Source organism: Sapajus apella, unplaced genomic scaffold (genome assembly GCF_009761245.1).
Source record: "Sapajus apella isolate SASKATOON/1434 unplaced genomic scaffold, GSC_monkey_1.0 scaffold49, whole genome shotgun sequence".
Lineage (NCBI taxonomy): Eukaryota > Metazoa > Chordata > Mammalia > Primates > Cebidae > Sapajus > Sapajus apella.
This window is the reverse complement of record NW_022436989.1, coordinates 5,236,851-5,257,583: the sequence shown is the minus strand read 5'-3', so window position 1 is coordinate 5,257,583 and position 20,733 is coordinate 5,236,851. Positions and strand designations below refer to the sequence as shown.

Sequence of the window (20,733 nt, the reverse complement as noted above, 5' to 3'; positions counted from 1 at the left end):
TTAGGTTGTAAGCATTGTGAATTTGCTGTATTGGAAAAGCACACACTCATAAATACAGACATTGAGAGAAAAATTCAAATAGAGACAGTAGATATTTCACTTTATCATATGTGGTTTCTTTTCACTTTGAGTTTTATTACAATTTTTCAATGTTCACATCAAGCCTTTGGTGTTGCTCAGTTCTTAGAGTTTTTCAGTTTTTAGAGAGAACTTTGTTTAAATAAAATGTAAGTTTATGATATTTGGTTTGGTTTATAAATTAGAAAAACACTGGTCTTCCAATCATTGTAATATGTTGAATTTAAACTATGAAAGGGGACTGATCCCTTTTACATTAAACATGACAATGTAATTCTGAGCACGGTATGCTAACAGATGGAGAAAAGCACCACTTGAACAGCCTGCATTTGGAGAAAAAAATATTCTAGAGGTTGGTGAACCTCCCAAAGTTTTGGGTTAGTGTTAAGATGCCTCTGGTTCTGTTAAAATCAAACCTTGTTTAAAACATTTTGTTATGATAATATTCCAAATGATTTGACATCTTCGCTTTTAAACAATAAAAGAAAGAGGAAAGAAAGAGAGAGAAAGCAAAGAAAGAAAATAAATTATTTATACATGTATGGTATCTAGAAAAAAAATCCTAATAGATGAAACACATTTATGAGAAAAAAAATTGCTTAATATTGCAGAATAATAACTGTCCTTTTAATGCTTATTTAAAGTATTGTCATTGTAGAACTGAGAATGTACTGTTAGCGTAATGCCTGTGGTTATTTAATCTTAGAAGTTTCAGAATTTAGCTTCATCATGGTAATGTTAATAGTTTTTCTTTTCTGTCAGACTTCTATTCAGAACCAACCATTTGTGTGCTAAGCACTGCTAAACCTCAGAAATAGGACAGCTTTTAATGTCTCAGCGTGGCTGAGCTTCAGTAAATAAATATTAATGCTGGTTTTGCCCCTTTTGCCATTCTGTCTTATTCAGAGTTAATTTCTGAAGTCAAAGTCCATAGAGAGTTTCCCTGTGTAATATCAATTTGTACTGTTTGACAAGATCAATTTCTTGCAAGTAGAGCATATTAAGATGCAGCAACTGCTGAAAATGAACGAGTGGTAACTAATTCCTTTGTTCTTAAGAAAAACGGTTTTGCTTGGTTCTGTAGAAAGCTTTTTTTGTTGAGCTTTATTTAAACCAATTCTACAAAAATTTAAACGTAGTTTTACAGGAAATAAAAATTATTTTCTAAGTGCAGTACTCTTTTGTAAGCATTTTATGCTTAGTCTATGTTCATGTTTTATAAAATCCACATTCATAAATTTAAAGATGACAATTAGAATGCAAGGAAATATGTATATCTCTCCTTTGCACCGACAGTGTGACTTGGTTGTTGGACTATTTCTGATATACAGTACTCTTTTGTGTGTGTGTGTGTGTGTTTAAGTTTGCTACCCCTCATCAGGCTTTATTGATTCAGTATACTCAGGTGTGTGACTGAGAAATGTTGTGTCGTTCCTTTTCAGTGTAGATCAGCTGAAATACATAACTCCTACACAGATAACACCTTACCACACAGTCTCAACTTAAATACTTCAAATGGCATATTCCAAACAAAGTTGAAAATTGAATATGAAAACCATGTTTAAAGTAATGACAAAATAAGCATCCAAATCTTAAGGGCAAAGAAAATTTTAAAACTGTAGTAGAAATCTGTAGATCAATCTAAAAGAAACAAACAACCTACCACTTTTCTGATGTTTCTCCTTATTGGATTTTAAAATGGTAAATAGAGGCCAGGTGCAGTGCTCACACCTCTAATTCCAACACTTTGGGAGGCCAAGACGGGGGGGCTCACTTGAGGCTAGGAGTTCGAGATCAGCCTGAGCAACTTAGTGAGACACCATCTCTACAAAAAATAAAAATATTAGGCAGGCACAGTGGTGCACCTATAGACGCAGCCACTTAGGAGGCTGAGGCTAGAGGATCACTTGAGCCCTGAAGTTCAAGGCTGCTGTGAGCTGTGATTTCACCATTATGCTCCAACTTCGGTGAGAGAGTGAGACCTTGCCTCAAAAAAAAAAAAGGAAGTTAGAAATTTAGTATTAATTAAAGGACCCAAATTGGTGAGTTTAACATTCACTTAGTCAACAGATACTTACTGAGCACCTACTATTTTTTAAGTACTTTGCTTGGTCCTAGGCATAGAGAGAAAAAATAAAACCCAGTTTCTACCCTTAGATTACTCACACTCTAGTAAAGAAGCCACATCTCTATAGGCAAATATAATAGTGTGACAAAGTGCAATGATAAAAGTGAAGATTATCACAGGAGCACACCGGAAGGAAGACTGACCCATTCTGCACCAGAGGTGGAGGTGATAGTCAAGGAAAGCTGATATCAGGGAAAGCTGGCAGTGAAAAGGGATTCTGAGGGAGGTGGGGATATTTGGCAACAATCTTGATTAATGAAACCATGAGTAAGAATTCTGAAAGTGGAAAAAAAATGGGTTGGGTACCCCAGGTAGAGAGACCAATATATGCAGAGACATAAAGACGGGAGAAAACATAAACTTGACTCTCAGATGAGGTGTTTGGTAGGGGATAAGACTGGAAAGGGGAGCAGAGCCCGGAGGAAGAGCCTTACGGGCTACACTCTGGAGTTCTGCCCATTCCAACTTACTCTTGATGCATTTTAAGCAGAGGTGTCAACATCATTGACTTTCTGGGTTAAGAGCTTGACTCAGACAGCAGTGTGGAAAGTGAACTTTGGGTGTTGATATAGGAGACAGGAAGACCAGTTAGGCCAAGGTCAGCAATTGCAACCCATGGGCCAACTCTGACCCATCATCTGTTTTTGCTTGATGAGTCAGACTTGAATGGTTTTTATATTTTTAAGTGATTAGAAAAAAGGGAAAACAATATTTTTTGACACATAAAGATGATACATTCATAAACTTTTATGGGACAATGTCACCATTATCCTTCATATATTATGTATGGCATAACAAAGAATGGTTTTTATATTTTTAAGTGATTGGAAAAAAGGGAAAACAATATTTTTTGACTCATAAAGATTATACATCCATAAATAAAGTTTTATTGGCCAATGCCACCATTATCCTTTACATATTATGTATGGCGCTACCATTACCACACTGGTGTTGAATGTGGTCCTTAAAGCCTAGAGTATCTACTGTCTGTCCCTTTATGGAAAAAGTTCACCTACGCCTCAGTTAGGAGGCTGTTTAGTTCAAGTAAGAAGTCAAGAGGGCTTGAACAACGACAGATTCAAATATGTATTTTAAGAAGGTAATTGAAGAGCTTTGTGAAAAATGGATGGTTTGAGGAAGAGATGACTATGAGGGACCCCAATTAGAATACAAGCACCATAGTCAAGGGGGAGAGTAATGAAGCCCTGGGGATGTCTGTCCCAGTGCAGTGAAAGGAAGTAGCATCTTCAGGAGGCATTTGGAGTCATGAATAAGAGAGGACAGAATTAAAAGTGACTAAGTTTTCTAGCCCAAGTTGACTGGAGGATCTGTTAAGCCAACTGAGAAACTTAAAAGAGATAGCAGAGAAAAATTTTATTGCAACCTCAGTGGAGATTCCAATGTTGGTTTGGTATGAGGAGAAAGGTCATCACTAGAGGCTTAGAACTGGATCCTTTTACATAAAGGTATTCGTTGTAGCTAGGGAGTGTGTAAAAGCACATAAAAAGGACCATGTTTTTAAAGTACAGTGGAAGAATTACCACCAGCCAATGTGACTGAAATTGGGTCTTTGGATATATAAGAAAAGAATAAAGAAGAATGGTTCAGAGTATTTGGTGGGGTAACAATTAAAGCCATATGCTTTTCTTAGGGGAGGTCCTCAGACAGCCCAGGATTGGAGAAACCGGAGCTACAGTATCTTCTCTAGGCATTCACTCCAGGCATTCTTTCCAGCTTTTGACAAATTACTTACCTCTTTGGGCCTGCTTACGTACATATACAATGAGGTAAGACTAGGCTGGGTGCGATGGCTCATGCCTGTAGTGCCAGCACTTTGGGAGGCCAAGGTGGGCGGATCATGAGGTCAGGAGATTGAGACCATCCTGGCCATGGTGAAACCCTGTCTCTACTAAAATACAAAAAATTAGCTGGGCATGGTGGCACCTGCCTGTCGTCCCAGCTACTCAGGAGGCTGAGGCAGGGGAATTGCTGGAACCTGCAAGACGGAGGTTGTAGTGAGCCAAGATCGCACCACTGCACTCCAGCCTGGTGACAGGGCAAGACTCCGCCTCAAAAAAAAAAAAACAAAAAAAACATGAGGTGAGAGTAGATGATTTATAAGTTTCCTTCTAGTTCTGATAATCAATGATTCTAATAATGATTTAAGACAACCCATTATCAAGTTCCTATTTCTGGACATTAGGCATTTAAATTGCATGGATGATCTTTTGTTTAAGTTATTTCTTTAGTTTGAACTTCAGAGAGTTCATTGAAATGACCCTCAGACCCACCACTTAAATTCATTGCAACTTCGGTTCTGCTGACCTCTCACAAAGGTTATGAAAATTGTCTCAACACATTTCCGGTCTCTTTTGCTGACCATTGCCCAGTGAATATGCATAAGCCTCTGCCTTGACTCTGTTGCTGTACTCTGAAAACCTTCCATGGTGCCGCTCTATTAGAGAAAGGCAAATGACAGCATGGCATGTGACGTCATCCTGATAGGCTCTCACCCTTCCAGTCTCGCTTCATCCTAGATGAAATCCTCTTACCTGCTGACTGCCAGGCAAATGTAAGCACAGCTCCCCATGCACGTTTGGAGGGCTTTTTCTCTCCATTTGCTGTTCTCTACACCTAGAATACCCCTCTGAGCTTCGCTGGCTCTATTGCAATCTTACCTTCTTTCCAAGGTCTCCCTGAAATCCTGATTTTTCTACCATAGGCCTCCCCACTGATTCTTGTCCGGATTCTCCCTTTGAATCCAGCTTCCCGCTTTGTGCTGATGGCATTTGAGTAAATGAATTACTCAAAGGAGGAAAAAAGCAAAATCTGGGAAAAAAAATTAATAGTTGGAATTTTTTTGTATACTTGCTATTTTTTGCTTCTGGAATGTATCATTCTTCAAGTAGGAGAAGAGGGCCTATCAATCTTGTATTTCTCAGCGCACCTAGCTCATCACTTTGCAAAGAGTTGGAGCGTAATATCATTAATAAAAATTGTGAATATATTGCAAATGTATGACTATTCTTTCGAGCTCAGTACTGCTATATAAATAAATATTTGTATCTTCTCACATATATCAGTAAAAAGTATAAGAGAGTGATAAGGCTAAAATTTTTCATTGGGAATTTTACTTGTCCACGTGATACTATATTGTGATTTTGTAATTACTTTTTTTATTTTTAACTTTGTATAAATATATATATTTAAGTATAGCAGAACCAAACGATAATCACTCCAACAATGCAAGTAGGTTTAGTAAAGTGCACCAGGCCTCTCACTTACATGTACTTGTTGAAAAACCACACACTCACTCGCTCTTAAACTAGAGTTTCTATAATTAGAAGATGACAGTGAAACTATATACTGTGGTGCACACCTGCAGTCCCAGATACTTTGGAGGCTAAGGTAGGAGGATCGCTTGAGCCCAGGCGTTCAAGGCCAGCCAGGGCAACATAGCATGACCACATCTCTGGGGGAAAAAAAAATGGCAGTTTTTGAAACAAGTGCCTCGTAAGCATGATCACTAAACATATCTAGCCTAGCATATATGAAAACAAAGCCAGGCTGCTTTCTTCCAGTTATTACCATTAATATTATTCAAACAACTTCTTCCTTTTCCATAACAGACTTTCAGGTACATTTAAAAATGCTCATCCATTTATTTACTCATTTTACATGGAGCGTTTTCTGTTGCAAGACACTGTGCTAGGGATGATGGGAGTTAGAAAGATAAAGCGGCCTCAGCTGCTGCCCTTCAGAAGCTTACCGACTGGTAGGAAAGAGAAGAAAATGCGTGAATAGGTCAGGTGTGGTGGCTCACACCTGTAATCCCAGGACTTTAGGAGGCTGAGGCGGGCAGATCACTTGAGCCCAGGAGTTTGAGACCAGCCTGGGCAACATGGTGAAACCCCATCTCCACACAAAAAATAAAAAATTAGCTGGGCATGGTGGTGCATGCCTGTAGTTCCAGCTACTCTGGAGGCTGAGGTGGGAGGATGGCTTGAGCCCAGGAGGTCAAGGCTGCAGTGAGCTGTGGTGGCGCCACTGCACTCCAGCCTGGGCAACAGGGCAAGACCTTGTCTTCAAAATTAAAGAAAAAGAAAATGCACATGTAGTTGGTAAGATAAATGGTAGAATCCAGAAGAGAGGTTATAGAAAAGGATTACAGGGAGAGAGAGAGACAAATGACTTCTTACTGATTTTGGTAGGATTTGGATACAGGAAAATGGTAATGAAGGGCATTCCATGCAGGGGAATCAGTGGTATTTGGGAGGTGCAGATGTCTACATAAGAGTGAGTTAAATACAGGGCACACAACGATCCTACAGGCTTTGAACACTATCACCTTGGAGGTTAAGAACGTATTCATCTTAGTATCTGCGTGGTACCATGCTGCATGTAGCAGCTCTTCAGAAAATAACAAGAGTTATAGCTAACAGCAGTGGCTGACATTTTGCTGATCCCCTGCTGTTCCAGGAACCAAGCTGAGTGCTTCTTCAATAATCCTACCAATAGCTCTATAAGGTACAGAATCTTATTGTCTCTAATTTACAGCTAAGACAGCTAAGGCACAGAGAAGGCAAAGGAGTCATCTAAGGTTACACAGCTGATATGTTATGGAAGCAGGTTTGGAACCCCAGTAATTTGCCTGCAAAGCTTGTACCCTTACCCATTAAGCTGTAATTCCATGTAAATTACTAGAGAAATGGATTAATGCAATTGTTCTGAAAAAGACAACGTAGAAAATCAGTAACATGAATTTATAATAGAAATAAGTGTTAGCTGCTCCCCTGTGCACCAACACGAATACATGACAGTGAATTTTGGCTTGAATTTTTTCTAAGAAACATAGTGTCCTTTGGCCCATTATTTGCCATAGTCATTTAAACATGTTGTAATGCAGTTGTCATTCTCCTTTACCTCCTTACTTAATTTTCACCAAGAAGCAAGAGAGGCTGTTATTAAAAAGCAGAAATTCCTCAAGTATTTATTTTTGACATGTCCAAATATCTGTAAAGAGCTATAGGATTTAAATTCCTATCATATGACTACCATTTACACACATGTGGTCGGGTTAATTTGTGATATAAAGCAACCACTTCTTAACGTTTATGTGACTCTTATTAACTTCTTAGTAAGACATTCTTTCCCATACCTTTTGCCCAAAACACATTTTTTTAAATCCTGCATTTTTTTTTCTTGTATCTGATTTTGAGGGTAACTACTGCAGGAAGGTTTTTTTGTTTGTTTGTTTATTATCCAGAGAATTTAGAACTTGGATTGTCCTAAGTATAAAAACTTAAAAATTCTTATTTTTCCTTTTACATAAATGATCTTTTTAATAATATGTATGCACTTCAAAGAATTTCTCAGAGCATGAATCTCAGTGAGAGTGCACCAAACAGGTATTATGCTGTGACCTACTTCTGTGATCCACATGGGAAGATCTGACCTGTGACTTAGAGAGACAGCAACTTGACCTGTAGGATTTGTATCTTTTTGAAAGTAAGAAAAGGGTAGAGCAAAGGAGTCCCGAGTTTATCCTGTTACGGTGGGTAGATCATGTGGGGGGAGATTGAGAGAGGCTTCCATTCCAGGGCATTCAGTTTCTACATAGTAACTAGTACAGAGACTTTTTTTTTTTTTTTTTTTTTTTTTTGAGACAACAGTCTCCCTCTGTTGCCCAGGCTGGAGTGCAATGGTATGATCTCGGCTCACTGTAACCTCTGCCTCCCAGGTTAAAGCAATTCTCCTGTTTCAGCCTCCCAAGTAGATGGGATTACAGGAAGGCACCACCACACCTGGCTAATTTTTGTATTTTTAGTAGAGATGGGGTTTCACCCTATTGGCCAGGCTGGTCTCAAACTCCTGACCTCAGCCATCTGTCTGCCTCTGCCACCCACAGTGCTGGGATTACAGGTGTGAGCCACTGTGCCTGACCTCTTGTACAGATACTTTGTTGAAGTTAATTGTTTGGCCTCCCAGCCTATCAATATGAGTCAAGATTTTTTGGGTAAATTGAAATCCAAAAAGGAGAAATCGATGAATTTTTATAACCAGGCCATGTGTAATTCAGGTGCATGCAGCTGACCTCAGGTTTCTTGGAGCCAGCATGCTTTCCTATCCTAACTTTCCATAGCGGGGCTCAGCTTCTATCTGAATTTTGCTAATTATTTCAGATTCTTCCAAACCATGGAGTAAAACATCCTTCGTTCTGAAATTTATAATAAAGGAAATACCCTTGATTTCAAACCATAAGAATGTGACTTTCTAGCTCCTTCACTTCCAATTTCAAATCACCCTTTGGCACCCCCACACACTTGGGTGCTGTGGCTGGTAGCTGCTTCAGAACCACATGGAGTAAGGGAAGAAAGGTGTACTAAAGAAGAGGAGGTGCTCTTAACTAGGGGAAGGGTGTCAGGGATCCTGGGTAAGTAAAACACAAAGTATCTGTACTGTTGCCCCTGTTGTCTTTTTAAAAATATAATCCCTGGTCAGGTGCAGTGGCTCACGCCTATAATCCCAGCACTTTGGGAGGCCAAGGTGGGAGGATCACTTGAGGCCAGGAGTTCAAGACCAGCCTGAGCAACATAATGAGACCCCATCTCTACCAAAAAATAAAAACCATTTAAAAATTAGCCAGGCATGAAGGTACGTGCCTGTAGTCCTAGCTGTTTGGGAGGCTACATGGTAGTGTGTGCCTGAGTCCTAGCTACTTGGGAAGACTGCTTGAGCCCAGGAGTTTAAGGCTGTCGTGAGCTTTGATTGTCATTGCACTCTGGCCTGGGTGACAGAGCAAGACTCCATCTCAAAATCATAATAATAATAATAATAAATGCAATCCCTAATTTTTCCTCTAAGAAATGGTTTGAAGTGGAAAGAGGGGAGAGAAGAGCACGTTTCTGTCCATGTTGGTTGGACATGATATTCTCCATTGTCCACATGTGGTAAGCCCAAGGAGGCATCACAGTTCTCCACAACAACAGGGTCTCTTTTTTGTTTTACTGAGAGAACTCTTAGAATATAAGAAGAAAGATGCACAGATAAATCTCTAGGATACACATGTATTGTGCATGGTCTCTGCAGCAGTGCTGTTCCAGCTGTGGTCCATGATGGGCTGTTTGTTGATGTCTATGACGCGGTAAGTGCTGAAATCTAGAGAAGTATTTGGCAACTTTTATATCAATTTTAAATTGCCACAATTTCCAAGTGCATGATCAGTGAGCTTTTTTGTTTCAGTGCCATTTAAATTTTTTCTAGTAATTCATTTTTATTGTGTTTTACAAAACTATTTGCAAAAGATTAGAAATTAAAACAAATATGCTGATCATTAACCACAAGAAGCTTGAGATGCCATGGTTCTCACTGCTTCCAGCAAGCTTGAGAAATAATAGTCCTCTGTAGATGAGGCTGAGCCTCCAAAGGTGAAGCTTGGGCTCGGGTATCCAGGAGGGAGGAGAGTAGGCAGGGGTTGAAGGGCAAACACTTGTTTCAAACTGAGATAGGAATACTTCTGACGTTGTAAAATCTCAGCACCCAGACCAGGAACCAGGCCTGTTTCATCTCTGTGGCCCCAGCACCAAATTAGGCACGGGGCATTTAGCAGGTTCTCTATGAACATTGAATAAAGTTGCCTCTGCTCTTTATTGTTGGGAAAATTAAAAAAAAAAAAAAAAAAAAAAAAAAAAGGAACTGCCCTCATCTGAAGATAACAACAAGCTTAGGTCAAAAAGCCAAACTCTCGTTCTTGGTTTATTTGAAGAGAATAATATAACACTGATGTATATTCTTGGTATTTTACAGTGAACTTTATCTTTTTTCCTCCTGAGTTTTATTCAAGAATTTTTAGCCTAAAGTTTCCACTTCAAAGTTAAGCTCATTTTTTTCTTGTACTCCTTTCATGAATAAATTAAGCAGAGAATGTGTCAAAAATAATTTTAAATGGATATATGTGCAACCAACATCTTCAAGGCTTGAAATAGATGGCCTTGGTGCTGTTTTAAATTGCGTCCTCTTTTCCTTCCCCCACCCAGTATCAGAGAAAACAGGCTGTCAGAGAGCCAGGAAAGAAAAGGCGCTTCGTTTAGCTCTGGTGGGCACCACACTGCCCGAGCCCGCTCTGCTCCACCTGTTTGAAGGACGAAGAACCCTGGTCTCAGTGTGGCCCCGGGCGGGAGAGGTTAGAAAGTCAGACACTGCCAGGAAATGTGTGTTTGCCGGTTCTGCTTAACGTTCCCTGGCTCGCTTCTCTCAGTTCTGCGAAGCCCAAATGTGAATGCAATGAAAATCTACGCTGGGGATGTACTCCTCTCCCCTGCCACATAGGCCCACAGCCTGGAGCATGGTGGCAGCGGCAGCCAACTCATTTTCTGAAGAAGCCCAGAGGAAACCGAGAATGTATTGCCCACACCACTTGCCTGACTCAACAACAATGAGCATCAAGTTCAAAGAAAATAGGAAAGAAAAAGCAAAAACATAGAATTCTTCTCATAGTAGCCCAAGCCAGAGTATCTCTCTCAAGGAAAGTTCTGCTCGCCAATATTATTTTAAAGTAAAAGGATGATAACAAAAACCTGTCAGCCGGTTGATGTCAAATTTCTTTTGGTAAATTTCTAAAATTAATCAATTCACATTATTTTATATACATTTTTAGAGACACAGTCTCGCTGTGTTGCCCAGCCTGGCCTCAAACTCCTGGGCTCAAGCAAAACTCCCACCTGAGCCTTTCAAGTAGCTGGGATTACAGGTGTGTACCACTGTGCCCAGCTTTGATATTTAATTTCTTCTTAACACCTCCTCCTAATGAATGTGTTCTTTGGATCGGTTATTAGGCAGTAGTCATTTGTTATTTAATGTTGCTGGGATACTCACAAAGTATGTAGTGATTCATTGATTGATAAATCCTGGAATTAGAGCTCATTTTAAGGATCCTGAGAAAGTAAGAGGCTTGGGGAATATCCAGTCTCCTCAGTGGCCTCTCCCAAGCCATGTCTCATGGGAGGCCAGGGTCTCCTTCAAGGAAACACATTTGTATTATGCTGCAACTCTGTTAGAGCCGCCCAGCAAAGGATGCAGTCAGTCTCAGCAGCTCAGAGTGGGCACCAGACAGGTCAGAAAACGTTTGGAAGCAGCCTCACATCTGCTGAGGTAACACTGCTCCACCTTGGTTCTATGTGTTCTCTCCCCAGCAGGCAGGGTCACTTGTGATAGGGCTGAGCATCTCCTGCCCTGACCAAGCCATGGTGGGTAGTGAGGGAGAGCCACCGGCTTCTTGGTTTTCCGAGTATCAAAGGGGTTCCTTCCCCAGGGAGGGCGCCAGTGAATAAGCAGGGCATCCCTCTGACACCTTTCCTGTGTCTAACTTCAAAAAGCCTATTTCTGACCAGGAAATTTATCCAAAGAACGTACCCACTCTAGAGGAAATAGCTATTCGAATTCTATGAGCAAAAGAAGTAAACAAAATAAAGAGCAAGTCACTGTTGGAATGTATGCACAAGGTGGAGGTGGAAGGCGGACAGGATGAAGCATTCCAGGTGGGCTGGGCAGTGTTCCAGGTTTGCCTTTTCCCAGCAGCTCATCTGAAGTGTCGTTCACCAGGCTGGACGTTGCTTCATCTTGACACTTGTCCTAGTTCTATTTCTGATTATTTTTTGTCACCTTGGGGGAAAGTCCCTATTGTACTTGATTTCCTATAGACCTTAACTGTGATTTTATAAGGATATGTGTTACAAATATGCAAAATCATTTTAACTCATTCAGGGTTTTGTAAACAAGTGTTGCTTACCTATTCAGGGGTTCGCATGGTTTTAATATGAGTTCAGATACAATTAATTAGTAGTCAATGTATTGATTAGTCTAGAAAACTTTACAGCAATAAAGGGCATGCTCACCCTACTGCAGCTCTTTATGGCAAGGTTATGGTATTGACAAATTAGGGGCACAGAGCAGTATATCATTAAATATATTACTTCTGATTTTCTGCATCTTAAATGACCCTCTTTGTCTTTAGAGGGCAAACCATCTTGCCATTCCTGATGTGAACTCTGTCAGAACGATATCTAATGGAAGCAGCTCTGTAACCCAGGGGCTCTTTAAGTTCCACTTTGTTGCACTGATGGCTGTTCTCTAGTCTTAACCTACTTCTGAAGTCAGGCATCTATTCAGAATCATTTGCTATTGAATTAGTTAACAACGTTTGGTTTGAGGAAAGATGATGATGATATTAAGGAATGATAAAATCCATCTACAGTGAAAATCGAGCCCATGTCAAAACTGTGGAGGAACCCAAATTCAGATCCTACCCTCAAACTGATTTGCACAAAGAATTATCTGTTAAAAGTGGGGAAAAGAATGGCAGCATGAGGCAACTCATGTAACTAATAAACTTTTCAGATGCTGTTTCATATGTTTGCTTTTCATTAAATGCAGGAATGGTGGCGACTATGTTGTTGTGATTCAGTCAACATTTATTCCTATCTGTTTTTCATATACAAAGGCTTAGGGATGCCAGAAAATAAACTGTTAACGGAGAATTAACTTCTTTGGCATGCTTTCATACTTATCTTCCAAATTAAAGAAAATGAAATGGGCAGAAACAGAGTGTAGATTACCTCCTTTTTGTCAAAAATGGTGGGAATTTGAAAATTAATAATAAAAAAGGGAACAGATGCAGTAACATGCCAGAGGGAGATTAATGTGGAGAGTAAAATCTGTGAGCAACAAAACTGAAGCAAACTGAATCAGTGGGAGGTGGTTGTACAATCAAAATCAGGATAAAAGAGAAATTACAAACAACCCTGCACTTGTCAAAGTAGTAGTAATGAAATCCTGACTCTGCCAGCAGTGAGAACCTGTGTTAGCACTTTGGGGTAAGGATGGTAGCCGGGTGCCAGGTAGGAGGGCAGTGTTAGGTTGCTGGGCAGCAGCCATCTTGTGTAGAACAGATGGCACCGAAAGCTGGCAGGGGAGGGGCTCCTTAGCAGAACTAATCAGACAGTAACAGATAGGGCAGCTGGGAAGACTGACCACAGAGAGGGAGTCTGCGGGGTAGCCGAGTGCCATGATGTTTGCAGTGGTGTGCCCATTGGTCTGAGATAAGACCTTGCAATGTCTTTCCCATCTACAGAAGAACTGAAACTTTGTTCAAAAAGGAAAATTGGGTTGAATTGTGTCAAACCTGGGGGGGTGGGGGTGGGCACTGGGGTGGTGATTGAGAAAGGAAGAATTGTCCATTTCTGAATGTGTCATGGGAGTTTTCAGTCCCAGCTACCATGGAACCTTGATTTTTTGCTGTTTGTATGGTTCTGCCAATCTAACGTATACAGTGTGGCACATGGAATGATCACTTTATACATTATATGCATCAAAGAGTTTGCAGTATCAAGGCTATAGTTAAAATTAGAAAAGATTTTTTTGATATGATTTCTACCGCATGTGTTTCACAAAATGCAGAACTAAAAGCAACCGTGGGATACATGCATTTCTACTTAATAATTTTTCATAACCTCATTTGAGCTATGTTTGATTTCATTTGCCCACTTGCCCTTCTTTTTTCCCCTATGTAACTGTGGGTTGAACATCAAAATATAAGCATAATTCAGAGCCAAAAACCTTACAACAAAAATAAAATCATTCTGCAAATAAAAGAGAAAACTGACCTATTAAAATGTGATAACTTATTAAGGAGTCGTGGTACTTTAAGTATAGAGTTGGGAGATTTGTATTAAAACGATGACTTTAACAAAGAAATCCAGATCTCCTACATCTGCTTTTGAACTTGTATATTTCTTTTTTTTTTGCAGAAGGTTTATAGCTTGGCTCAATTTATTCATTTTGGAGGGGGAGGGGGAAACATTTCAGGATTTGAAATAGGTGGTATAACACAGCCATATGCTATTTATGCAGCAGTTTCTGCAATAAATCTAATTTGGTGCTGTCAAAAAATTAGACTTATTTGATATAGCAGCACATTAGTAAATGATTGTGGCAGATTTAAAGTTGTCATTTAGTCTCTTCTTACTCTTAACAGAATCTCACAAATCAATTTTTCCCCTTTGATCAACTCCATGAAAATATCCCAGTTCTTTGTCTTGCAGTCCTACAAATATTTTCACATCTGAAAGGAGGTCTTGCCTTAAGGTAATTGAGGAAGGGGGTGGAAAAATGAATACCTCTGTTGTTAAAAGACTTCATAAATATATAGGCAGAAAAAAAATAAACCAGAGAAAATTACAGTATTTTCATCATTTGCAGTTCTTAGAAAAGTGGAACTACAAGTCTCATTCAGAATGTAGATAAATTAAGGTCAGTTCTTTATTAAGGAGTTTAAATATTTACCTTCCATCCTACGTCCATATGCTGGTTTAGGAAAACTGATATTAAAGAATGTGAATGGCATCAGCTCTTCGACTTCACCTAGTAGTGCCCAGAGATACGGCTTTACTCTTCCGTAGTGTAACCTGGCAACATTGCTTCAGTGCCTCGTTTTTCTCTTTCTTTTTCTTTTTTTTCTCTGTAAAATTTGTGTTTCAGGTGTTAGTATCAAACTATCTAAACTTTTTTCTAGTTTTTCTTTTTGAAAGATAAGATAAGCAATTACACATTAAGCAGGTAAATAGTAAAAATTATCTGAATTCCTAAATTAGTCCATTTACAAAAGTAATAATTTCATTTCCCTTTTCTTTTTCTTGCGTGCTTATGGAAGGGAAAAGTGTATGTGTGTGTCGCATTTTTATGCATCTGTGTGTGACTGTAAGTGATGTTAAAACTGAGTGTTCTTCATTTGTTTATGTTCGTATCACACAAATTATCCAAAAGAAGGCTACTAGTGTGTTTTTGAAATGCAGTTTACTAAGAGTGAAGAGTTCCTTCACGGTGATTTAAGCAGCCTCTGTTAAACTAGCATCTTGCAAATGCTTCTTTCTTTTATGTAGCAAATCAGACCATGGAAGTGATCAAATTACCAGTACTCTTTCACTGCTTTTCAGAAGCAGGGATCCAGGTGACCAAACTACTGTCAAGCACAGATCACACTAAAGGGAAAAAATATCCAGAAAAGCATTAACAAACTTGCTGGGTAAACGTAAGCAATATTTTTGACATTTTCTCCACATGAAGAGAAATTATTTAGAAATGAGGTTTTAGGAAGATGAAAAAGAAAACACCTCTTAGAATTTATATTTTGAGTTTAAAATCCATGTGTTAAATTACAGCATATATTACATGAGAATGATTTATATGACACTGGGTATTTTGAAGGTCAGCAATAAAATTGAAATTATAGCTAAGAAGTGTGTCTCTGCACTTAGATTTTAAGCTATCTTTTTTGTTTTTGTTTTTAATTTAGCCTCACAATTTTAAAAAATATGTCTGAAAAACTGCTTTGATAAAATCCTTTTTATAAATTATAAATGTTTAATCAGTCAGAACTTTAAGATTTAAATTTTAAATTCCATGTTTTCTGCACTGCCTTTGTTAATAAAATTGACATTCAGTTTTTATATCAAGAAAAAAGATTTAATTTTTACTTTTTCTAAAAAGAATTTAGAAAATTTTACAGACTTGAACAATTTTACTTAATACAAGCATCTGCCATAAGATTAAATCTTGGGGTAATCCTTCAAAATATAAAAGCAGCCTTATGAGTGAAGTGCCATTTAGGTTCACATTTAAGGGCTCATTTGTAATAGTGTTTCTTTTTTGCCATACATTTTCTCCTAAAAAATTATCCTCCATTTTCTTATAAGAAATTAGAATTGAGTCATTGGTTTGCCCTTTTCCTAAAGAATATGGTGCCTGAAATACTGGTAAATAATTCAACATGAAGTGATTTCATGTCTGATTTGTGAAGAAAGGGTAAATACTTGGTAGCTATACATGCCACAAAATAAATTCAATCGAGAGTCTAATTTTCACCTAATTTCTATGAGTTTATTTTTTTCACAGAACTAGACTATTGCTACTACTTATGTTTCTTTAGATAGATTATGTATTTGTTTGGCAGCATATATTTGAACATTATTGAAACAACTTTATTGTTTAAATGATGGGGTTTTAAATATACATGAATTGATTTGTGTATTATGGGTTAAGTTTTTCAAAGCAGTAATGGAGCTGTGTGTTAATATGTAGCTTATAATTGAAATGGTACATATTTGTACATTTTAAGCCTTTCAGTGTAAAATTTCTTAATTGGAATACTCTCTCCCTTGGCTAATTCATTAGTGAAAATATTTATTCCTCAAGTTAATGCTATATAGTATGATGCAATTTTTACGTAGTGTAAACTTGTTTATGATATTTTGATTTCACTTTAAAACTTTTATTTTGCTTCTTATACATATAGTTCATACTCAATATAATGAGAAGTGCAGACACACATGAAGAAAATACGTATCAGCTGTCTGGTTTTACAAATGATCGTTGAAACACCATGTCTTACTACTTTGACTCCAAATTATTGTCTTTCTGAACCCAAAAGTAATTTTCACAAGTACATTACACAACAGAACTTCATCTTCTGCTGGTTAGCAGTAGAGGATTTAAATCCATGCCGACAGTTCATTTGACAATGACCTTGAGGGGCTTTGCTTCTTGAAGAAGAAAGCAGAAGCTTGCGGTAAACAAAGTTCACTTCTGACAGATGGATTGAATGACAGAAAGGTTGCGAGTGCCAGAATAGCCCTGGCAGAGGAGGAAATGTTCAGTGGAATCCAACAGGAGAGGAGGTGTGAACAGGTGCAGGGTTGCTGACGGAAGGGGAACCAGATGGAAGGAGCCAGAGCCAGTTTATTTAAAGGAAAAGGCAGAAAACATTGAAAGGCTGTGCGATCAGTGGCTAAAAGTGTTCATAGAGGAAGGTAAAAATTCACAAAGCAAAACTGCACAGTGGGGTAGCTAACACTTAGCATAATGGTAGTAATTTGTGAGTTTAGTTTGGAAGTTGCAATTGAAATACATTCATCTTGGCTCTTGACACCTTCAAGTATAGATATTTGAAAGTTGTTTATTTTTTAAGTTTCTAAGCTTTTTTAATCCATCCATTAATTTAATTTTTTCCAGCCAGAAGCTCCATTATGATAATACTAAAATTGTGTCGTCAGCTAGGAAAAGAAAAAAATTTAAAGTGAAGGTTAACGTTCCATTCAAATTTATCTTGTGATGCCTCAGTTTTGTTCACATATGGGAAGCAAATGCATGCGCTGTTGGGTGACATCTGTAATATCTAAGAAATTTGCAATGTTAGAATCGATGCTGTTGGTTGCTTTTGTTGTTTTGGATCTCTGTGCATTTTGTGAAGTCCGGTTTGATTGTTTCAGTAGGAATAAGGCTTTTTAAAATACAATTTGCCTGCCACGATCTGCAGGTTAATTTCTGCTGCTGAGGTTGACCTGATTTTCATTGACTTTCAGTGACCTGCCTTTGGGCAGACACCTGCAAACTCAAGTACATTTTACAAAAAGAACAGTATACATACAGTTGAGCAAGAAATGAGGACTTTCTTGTTTTCTAAGACCTATTAAAGTGTAACTTTCTCTTCTGCAAACCAAAGATATCCTTGCTGATACTCTGTGTGTCACTTCTCACATGCCACTTACGTGGGGCCTTGTCTACCACCGTTTTCCTTAAAAATTGTACTACATTACATTTCTGACAAAGAGACGCCAACAGAGGAGGAGCTATTAAGAAGCTATCACCAGGAAAGATTATGAAGATGCACAATTATTTTGAGGTTTTAAAGATCTCGTAAATAATCCACAAAAGTATCTGCACGCTGTTCACAAAGATGAAACACACGAAGTAAATGAGTACTGTATTCGTATTCCTTGTCTCAGAACTGCCTGGATCAAATAGATTGCACTTGATTAAGGCTGGATGTTTTGGGATGTTTTGAGTTTAGAGATAATATCTGTGATCCATAGCTTGGTTTTGTCAGTAAATATAAAGAATTGAAATTTGATTAGCAGCTATAGAAGATGTTTATTTATTCCTGTGCTGTAAATGAAGATCATCAATTTTGATCATCTTTTTTTAATCTGGGTGAGGCAATATACAACGATATTTTGAAGGAAAATGCTAAGTGATTTCTTTTAATAAAAGGAAGTTGATGACCTGTATTTTAAAATCATCTGCAAAATGTATGTTTTTTTCTCCCACTTGTTAAGAAATTTTTATCTAATAACTTAATCTAAAATTTTATATAAAATTGGAGTATACTTGCTTTGATTATAGTATACTGATTTTGCCATCTCTTCCATCATAGTTACTGAATTTACTTATATAATAATGCTACTAGCATGGTGCTGCTGTGTAAAATAATAACATAAAACTCACCTGAACTATGGGATTCAAACTGAAATACAGTAAAGAGAAACTGCAGCAATCAGTCATCATTTGACAGTCATGCCACAAATTGGATTGCAAGCTTTTTATAAGTAGAACCAGTAGCTTCCCAGAAATATGTAACTTTAGTTGTACCTAGTAAAGTGTCTCATGTTACATGAGTTTTTAATTTTCTTGAATGAAGGGATAACAAGTTGATTGCTGTTAAGCAGGTATTCATTCAAAATTTATTGAGCACATGTTCTGTTCTAGCTACACTAGGTACTATGTGAATTTTCAAAATAAAGAGCCTGTGATTTTTTTTTAACAAATATCCTACAACCTGCCAGACAAGGTTTATGTAATTACATATACACACACGTGTGTGTGTGTAAAATCTAGAAACTAGTATGTAAATTTGTAAACTTTCTGTGACTTACGATCATGTTAAATGAATTAATGAAACTCTCCATCTAGTCCAACACTTACATGTGTGAGAATGGAGATGCAGAGAAGCTAAGTGATGTGCCTAGTGCCAACAGAGGTTGAGTGACAGCAAAAGTAGAGTCTGAATTTCCTTTCTCTAAGTCTGGTGCTCTTCCTGCATCCCATGTTATACTTCTTTGTACTCACTGATGATATGACTTGTCTGAGAAACCCCATTAAAATCCTTCAGTGCAAGCCTTTCACAGCCTGTTTTGGAAAGGAAAAAAAAATTATTTTTGGATTTTGGCACACAGTTGCTGGTTCTTGAAACAAACAAACCACAAAGGTTCTTTAGCTTACAAACAGTAATTACCAAATTCACTTCTTGGAACTTTTTATTTTTTTAACAAGAGTCTCACTCGCTTTGTTGCCCACGTTAGAGTGCAGTGGAGCGATCTCAGCTTACTGCAACCTCCACCTCCCAGGTTGAAGTGATTCTCCTGCCTCAGCCTCCCTAGTAGCTGGGATTAGTGCATTAGCCATGCACCATCATGCCTGGCTAACTTTTGTATTTTTAGTGGAGATGAGGATTCACCATATTGACCAGGCTGATCTCAAACTCCTGACTGAGCTCAAGCGATCACCTGCCTCCGCCTCCCAACGTGCTGGAATTATAGGCGTGAGCCGTGACACCCGGTCGACTTCTTGGAACTTCTCCTGGGAGTGTTAGTAAAGACAACCTCCCTGCATACACACTGCTTACCCTGTGATAGACACATTCTATACCTTAACTCACTTAATTCTCACACAACCCTACCGGGTAGATTCTGCCATGAGCCCCATTTTACAGATAAGATAACTGAGGTATTCAGAGGTTAGTACCTTACCAAGGTCACGGCGCTGCTAAGTGGTGGAGTAGGCAGTTAAGCCTAGGTGGTTAGGCTCCCAACTGTGATTTTATCCATTATACTGTATTGCCTCTGTTGGTGGATGTTGTGAAAAATAACTTCTGTCACCAGTTCCTTTTGGAAAGTTGCATTAAACAGGCTAAAACAGGTTTCTTGACAGTAGAGCTTCTCAGAGCTTTTAATATGTTAGTGCACACTGTGACTCTCTTAGAAAGGAATTTAGTTTTCAGTGTTTCCCAAATGTATATGACTTATGGAAGCTTTTCTATCAAATCTCCACACATCTTCCAGGAATCAGGTTTTGAGGAATACACTTGGGGAAAAACTGAACTGAATTAATTTGTAGCAGGACAGCTGAGAATGATCATACAAGGATTATTCATTATTGTATCTCGTCAGCCCTCTGCAGCTCCCTACCCACCCCACCCTGCACGGCATCTTCACTTTCACTGTATCACATATGGTTCATGAAAACAGTAGACAGGTTGGTAACTTTCAGTTTCATTTAGTCAGTTCTGTAAAATGGGGGTGTGGGTTGGGGGAGCATCTTTGGCCATACTTGGAGAGTAGCCAGACAATTAGCTGTGCCAGAGTCACGTTACAAGTTCTTCCATATCTTACTGTCCCAGTTTTGCCTTTATGTGATAATTCTGTTTATTTTTAATTATGTGTTTATTCTAGAAAATAAATTTGACAATTAAATAACAAGATGCCAGTCAGTTAATTGAATTTAGACACCTTTCAAAGCATGACTCTTTGAATGAGATTTCCTAGAATAAGATGTTATTGTGGATACCTTTCTATGTAAACGTTTTAGACAATTTCCTGCCAGGAATTATTGGCACAGATTTGAATTATGGACCCCTAAGT

General features: G+C 38.4%; 1 protein-coding gene and 1 long non-coding RNA gene across 11 annotated transcripts in view; both read left to right on the top strand.

Annotated features, from left to right (window-relative positions):
* Positions 1-20,733, top strand: part of SDCCAG8 (SHH signaling and ciliogenesis regulator SDCCAG8) — a 249,716-nt gene that overhangs the window by 123,091 nt on the left and 105,892 nt on the right. The window lies entirely within an intron of this gene.
* Positions 14-19,428, top strand: LOC116526134. Its single transcript, XR_004257985.1, has 3 exons — positions 14-1,434; positions 6,016-6,020; positions 14,920-19,428. It is a non-coding gene; the product is annotated as an uncharacterized LOC116526134 (long non-coding RNA).